We start from the raw sequence: 7,549 nt of genomic DNA, 5'->3' as shown, positions 1-7,549 counted from the left end.
TTCAAAAAGCACATCTGCCTAATATTATTCAATTTTGCATTAGTGACCTGGATGCTGGCCTGTAGGGGATGCTTATTAAACCAGCTGGTAAAAAGGCCAGGAGGAGCTGCATGCATATTCGAGGACAGGATTAGAGCCCAGAATGGGTCTGAAAAGGATTTTTTTATTATTATTATTAAAATGACACTATCCCATGGGATAAGGGAGATTCTCTACATTGCTTGCAGAGTGCTTGGTCACACTAGCTCCTAAGCAAATGCTGAATAATGGCAGCACAGGCAGGCTCTGAAGTCCATTTCAGCAAACATCTGTTGACTTCCAGTAGACCTTGAGAACCTGGTGGCCATAAAGGAAAAAAAGGACACGCAAGAAACAGGCAGGGAAAGCTAATCAGCTTGAGACAGTTCGTAAGTCTGCCAGCTCTCGAGACAGCCAGGGAAAGCGTTCAACTGCAGGACGAAGCATTTGAGAGAATACAAAAGACCATTGAGGCGCGGGGACCCGGCACGCCAAGAAACAGCTGGGGCTGCAGAGCCGGGCACATTAACTTTGGGTTCAAAGGTGAAAGCTGCCATAAACCCTCAGAAAGCACCACGGGGAAGCAGCACACGTCGCAGAGACGGGCGCCAGGACATGAGGATGGGGCGCTTGCCCCGAGAAGTCAACCATCCTGGCAGGTACCAAGCAGGCAGAGCTTCCAGAGGACACCTGAAGGCCTCCAGGGCAGAGATCAGCCTTATGCACATGCAAGGTTTTGACAAAAGACCCAAAGGGAGTCTCCAGACACAACTGCTTTGCCTCTCTTCAGAGGTGCAGCATGTTTAAGCACACAAACACCTTTCCTGATCAAACCAGAGGCACTTATTGGTTTTAGGGGGTGAGGTCTAAGTTGCTCTCAGAATGATTTTCAGAAAAACTTATTCTGCACTTCTCCTGGTGGGGATAAACAACGAAATCTCAAAGGCTCCAAAAGGACAGGCTGCACTTGCCTGTTGAATTCAGAATGTATTTTGGTATCATCTCAACTATCGATTACTTTCCTCCATCTAATATCGTGGCTCATGATTCCGGAGCCACGTCAGTCACAGAACAAGCACCTTTTAAACAGAACTATATCCTCTGCCATTCTAACTGAAGCACAGGAGCTGGAAGAGGGGAAACCCCAAGATACCAAGATGCGATTCAGGTTTTCTTGGGATTCCAGATGACAGAGTACAGAAAGTTAAATGCTTTTGACAGGTTCAGAGGAGCTAAATAGAGGAATATCTTGGAGTAACTGATGGTTTCCTTAGGTCTAGCAGAGATGCCAGACTAGTTTTGCTTACTGTCAGCCCAAGCCAATGGCCGGTCACTTGACCAAGAGTGCTTTTTGCCATGCTCCTGGTAAAAGAGCCCAAACCAATGGCACCCTCAAAGGGAATCAACAGTTCTGAGGTTAACCTGTGTGAAGACCTGGGGCTGACCTTTGGCAAGTCTGTGCCACCACACAAGCTGCATGTCTGTCTGCTGTGTGAGCTTCCTCCTTCCCCTGCACCCAACAGGTAATGCCCATGTTTCCAACCCACCTCCCTGGGGCACACGCACTTGCCTGGCCTTGGTGACCCAGCATTTATAACCCTTCCCTGAGCAGCACAGCTGATCTTGCTTTTTGGAGAATTTTCTCCAGCTGGCTGTGGCTTTGTTTGTCATAGCTAGCATCAAGTCCAATGGATAGACCAAGTGACAGTGAAACCTCTGTGTTTACATAGATGCCAGAGTTTTCAAACAGAAAACCCAATTGCAGACATCTCTGCAGTCTCATTTGCTTTATGTCCAGCTATGATGACTGTAGTACCAGCTGTTTGTGTTTCAAACTTCATTTCTGCCAGCACTGTTTCCTTCTCTTTTTCCTCAAGCAATACCATAAAAAGCTCTAGTTTCATTTTCTCCCTTTCATCCTTGCATTAGCTCTGCAAACAGACTCCTTGCTTCCTACTTGAGTAAACTCTTCGGCTAGAAACCTCAGCTGTCTGGGACCAGCACTTTGTTTTCTCTGGTTGTCATCGTTGCTGCTTTGTTTGCTCATTAACAACACTGCTCTTTGCTCTGATCCTGCATCACTTTCTTCTTTGCTAGCAGGGGCCTAAACTTAATGACTGGGGAGTTCTCTCTGAAGGCTGAACAGCAGACTCATGAAAAGCATCCAGCTCAAGAGGTGCTTGTACCTGGAGAGGCATTCAGGAGCACATAGCTGGCTGCTCAGGCAACACCGAAGGGCCAAATGAGAAACCATTTGTGGGTTTGGTTTTTTTAACTCTGCAATGGCCAACTTGGTTCTCTCCTAGAGAGAGAGTCCCAGCTTGCACTCCTTAAACCACTTCCCTCAGCCCTGCTTAAAAAAATCTTGCACTGGTCTTGTACTTTCAGTGGTTTTAGCTTCTTGGCACCTAGGCTCAAGGGACACCATCAGGTTATGTTAGAGCCAACGAGCATCCACAACAGTAAGGGGGTGGGAAGCACCCATAGCAGTTCACCCAGTCTGCAGCTCTTCAGTTTAGTTTTTAGGGACCCTAGGTGTCCCCTAACCTTACTCAAATACCTCCCCTCTGATCTGTGGGCTCTGTGAACCCAATCTCCCCCTGCTTTCATCCTTCACCTCTGAAAATTGGTCTGATCTACCATAGGAGGCTCTCCATTAGGGATACGTAGTTGAACCATCCCATGGAAACACACCAGCCTCCACCCGAAGTCCTCCTCCACAACCCCCACCTCTGATTAATGGGCAGCATCCCTTCCGGGGGGGCTCTTCCCAATATATAATCCTTCAACAGCAACCGGTACTCCCTCACTCCTATATTTTCTACTGCCTAGATCTAATTGTGGCTAAAACCCATGTTGGCAGCTTCCCTTTCTTTGGAGGGGTAACTACTGCCCTTTCCTGGGCTCAGTGCCGGAGCTGGAAGCATGGGGCCCCATTATCACGGGCAGAGGACCATGCCACCATCAGTGCCAAGAGCAGCCAAGACACTGCCCTGAGCTCCATGACACCTTCCATTTCACCCATCACCAGACTGGTGAAGCAGTTTCTGTTGCACATGTGCCCACAGTGGGCTCCTCCTGTGACTACCTCACAGGTCAAGAATCAACTACACCAAAACGCCCTGAAGTAACCAAAAACACTGGATCAGCACTACTGTGGCTTCCCTGAAGCTACCAAGCAAAGAGGACCTCCACTTTCACCTGCACTCAAACACCACCGGTAAAGGGCATCAGATGAAGATGCCATCCTAGCAGGTGTGATCTAGCTTTCATGCTTTCAAAACCAGTCAGATCTCACCAAGCGGTGACTATTGTCAGCTCAATGCAGCCATGGATGCCACTCATCCCCCAGCTGACCAGCCGGTCTATATAACACGCTGCTGGTCTTCAGACAGTGTGGGAAAAATTGCCTCCACCAGTCTTCCCTGCTCTTAAACCTCAAGGCCTCTCTAGGGAGGATTTTTGTGCTGGCTGATGGTAGAGGTCTCCTTTTTATCAGCCAAATTCCCATTGCTATGCAAGCAACACCTTAAACCTCCTGCTATCCTGAAAGGAAGATAAACATCTGCTAGGTCATTACCAAGGCTTGTAAACAGTCCACCTGGAACAGCAACAGCTAGACTTCCCATGGCACTTTAAACACCTTTGGAGACTGGTTTTGAATTCTACACCAGAGCGTAGTTATCATACCAGCCTCTGTTACAGGAAAACTCATTGCAATTCTTCTGTAGGAAGTCCCACCCCTCTGGGTCTTGCCTCATGCTTCCTGGCAGCTCGGAGAGGCTCTTCCACTCCCTGGAGAGCCCTGCTGTCACCCTCAATGAAGACAACATTCTCCCACCCTCAGAGCAGTTTCTCAGTAGGACCTGCCCTGGGCTGAGCATCATTCACAGCTGCCTTTGCCTAAGCACGAGCTGTCCTGTGCATAACTAGCATTTAGACTGAAGTTTGCCTACATCAGAAGCTACATCAAACCCTTTATCGCTTAGTAAATAAGTTGAGCTCACTGCGTAACGTTGCTGCAGTCCTATTTCGTCTTCCTGCCCTTGCACAAAAAAAGCCCATCAAACTAATGGTTTACAGCCAGCTAGTGGGAGATGCCCAGTTTATTCTTTCATGGCCCTTACACTTTGAAACACTTGGATGCCATGTGGGCTCTGAGCAACTCATTAGCATGGCCTTAGTAGAGAAACACTGGAAATTGCCACCCAGATTAATATTGCAGGGCTGTAACAGCAGCAGTTGAAATGCCCTTGCATCCCATTTTCCAAAACCAGGTTAGAGAGCAGGGCTTTATGCTCCTGAGGTCAATAGAGTCTAAAACACCAGTTTCCTTCAAGTTGAAATAGATACAAGTTCATCCTTTTTGATACGCCTAGCAGCATTCTTACAAAAAGGTTTCACAGCCTCTAGAAAGGCCAAAAAGCCACCTCACCTATTAATTCACCTTGTACTCTATTCTCCAGACCAGAGCACCACAAACCCTCCTGTATGGCACCATGCCTCCAAGCCCACTGCAAGGCATCTCCTCCCCTCTGCAAAGGGCTGCACCCAGTTTCCTAGAGTGGCCTTACAGAAGGGACCTTGGATCTCATCTCTCTGTACTATTACCCATCCCCAGCACTCCCTGCTCACACCCCCAGCTTACAGCCACCAGCCAAATAGCTGCTCTATGCTTGCACACCAGTAAGTGTCCGGCCATGGGGTCCAAGGTCAGTAACACACTCCTGCAGGGGCTGAGCACCTCCTCTTTGTGACAACCCCTGTCCACTCCAGGTCCAGTATGCACTGGCTTTATCAGTTACCACTGCCAGCTCCAAATCTGATCTCCTACCTTCCCCCATCCCTCCAGCCCACTCCATCCAGTCCCTTGAAATTGTCCCCACTTCCATAACCTCACACCAATCTTTTAACAGGGGCTGTGCCTGGTTTGGTGGCTTCCCATTAGCAGTGCCATGCCAGTGCTGAAGTGAGCCATCCAACCTCACTCTGTTCTCAAGGTTCCCTCCCTCTCCCAGCATCAAGAGATGCTCCCTTTCCATCTCCTTACCTTCTTTTGCTGCAGCATCCTCCCAGTCCAGCAGGAAAAGTACCAACACACTCTGGGGCCCCACAAGCCCACCAGCTTGGCTACCTTCATCCACAGCCCTTCAAGCTTCCATTACAGTGGGACAGGCTCCCTTCACCTGGAACACAGGTAGCAAGACATTCCAGCTTCTCTCCTACCCCTTGCAAAACTCCAAAAACTTTCAACCCCATCCTTGTGTTTGGAGATCCTTCCTCACCCCCCATTCCTTGTTCCAAACTACAAGCCTAAAAGAAGCCAGATAAGAAGACCCTGCTAACCCACTACCTCCTCCCACTTTAGGTTTACCCCCTGCTCCAGGCTTAGGACAGGAGACACACCCTGGCCAACAACCCACCAGAATCACCTGAGACCATAACACACACCCTCCCAAAACACCAGACCCCCAGCGTGCCATCAGCTTTTATAGAGCTCAACTAGCTGCTCATCAGCAGGGCCCTGGGCATTATAAGCCTCCCCCCCTTTCCTCTCTCTTTCTAGCAGATGTGTGTTATGGTTCCATCAAGGACAAGATTGCTGTCACCTGCAGGTGGTTTCCTACCCCCTTCCACGCCCACCAGGAGTGGGGAAGCAGCCATGAATCTTCCACCTAGCTGGCAAAAACAAGTGGGAGTTGGTGGCTGTTCTCCTTCTCCTCCTCTCTGAATATGTGCTACTGGAATTTTAAACAGATTATGTAAGTGGCTCTGGTTTAATCCATCTGAACTATCCTCTTCTAATCACACGTGAGATCAAAGCAGCTGACTGTGAAATGAGCAGGGAGCAGCGCAGGCTCTCCCCTGCGTGAGCCGGCCTGCGGTGGGCGAGGAGGGGATGGGTTCTGGGAACACATGCCAGGGCATGAGGCTTTTTCAGGTTTGGGTTGGGGGTTTTTTTGTTGTTTTTTTTTTTTTTTTTTTAACTACTCACTAGCAACGTGGGCAACACAAGTGCTACCATCACTTCCTATGTATTTCCCGTGGCTCTTCCTCCGTGCCTCTGCATCCCAGAGATGCGGCAGGGACGTGGCTGTGCCATGGACGTGGGGGCATGGTAGCTTGGCTGGGAAGCTCTGCTTCAAAGAGGAAGCAGCACGCTCTCCCCGAGATTTATATAGTTTACCTTTTTCATTTCTTCTCCTGAAGTCTGACATTTAAAAATGTGTAATTGTGTTTATCCCTGGCAAGCTGTGAATGGCTCCCCGGGCTGCCCGTGCCTCCTGCACCGCTGTATAAATTACACTGACAACCCCTTATTACAAAGGGAAAAATAAGTTAATGGAAAAGCAAAGCAGAAATAGATGCATAAAAATCCCAAAGTGCCCAAGTCAGCAGAATTGCCCCCACGTGACAGTCATTGCCGGTATTTAATTAAACAGAGATCGATCGTGTGGGTGAGTGTGAGTCGGTGTGTGTGCACGTGCAGGGCAGGAATTGGTACATTTATACTGTATTTATTTTTTTTTATCATAAAGAGTTATTGATGTTACACTGAAGGCTGCCCTGGCAGCGTGGCTCGGGGAGGGAGGGGAATGCACAGCCTGCCCTGGGCAGGTTCCCCATCTCGCCGTTCATCTGCGGGAGCATCTCCTGGCTGGTGGGGAGCCGGAATGCCTGGCTGCCCCTCGGAAAGAGAGCTCGGGTGCTGCAGAAATGCCGGGACCCGCAAAGGCTGCGTCTCCTCCGTGGAGGCAGGGCTCGGTGAACTGCAGCGCAGGCGAGGCTTGAAATCTGCCTGCCCCAAGGCGCGAGCGGCAAATCTGCACGGCAGCGCTGAGAAATAGAAATCACATTGCCTGCCCGAGCAACCCGTGATGCGTTTGGGAAATGGCACATTGTAGCTGGAGGCTCGGGGCGATGCGTGAGGAGCCGGGAGGGTAAGCCACCCCGAGTCGCTTGGGTAGGATGCTGAACTGGGTATTTGCAGAGCAACAGCAAGCAACACAAGCAGAGGTGGGGGACCCGGAGGCCAGGACTCGAGGAGCTTCGGAGAGCTCAGGCTTCCTGAGGATGCCGTGAACAAATGGGGGCTGCAGTGGCAAAGCTGCTCTGGGCCCCCGGGGGTACGTGCAGCTCATCACTGCTAATATCCTCCATGGCACAGAATCCCAGCATGGCAGGGGTTGGAAGGGACCTCAGGAGCTCACCCAGTGCCACCCCCCTGCTCAAGCAGGCTCACCCAGAGCAGGGGGCACAGGACAGCAGCCAAGCGGGGGTTGAAGATCTCCAGAGAAGGAGACTCCACAGCCCCCCTGGGCAGCCTGGGACAGGGCTCCATCACCCTCAAAGTCAAGAAGTTCTTCCTCACGTTCAGCTGAAACCTCTTCTGCTTCAGTTTGTGCCCACTGCCCCTTGTCCTGGCGCTGAGCACCACTGGGAAGAGTCTGACTCCATCCTCGTGACCCCCACCCTTGAGATATTTGTACGTGTTGATGAGATCCCCTCTCAGCCTTCTCTTCTCCAGGCT

Source organism: Egretta garzetta, unplaced genomic scaffold, assembly GCF_000687185.1.
Source record: "Egretta garzetta isolate BGI_Z169 unplaced genomic scaffold, ASM68718v1 scaffold60, whole genome shotgun sequence".
Taxonomy (NCBI): Eukaryota; Metazoa; Chordata; class Aves; order Pelecaniformes; family Ardeidae; genus Egretta; species Egretta garzetta.
This window is presented reverse-complemented; position numbering follows the sequence as displayed.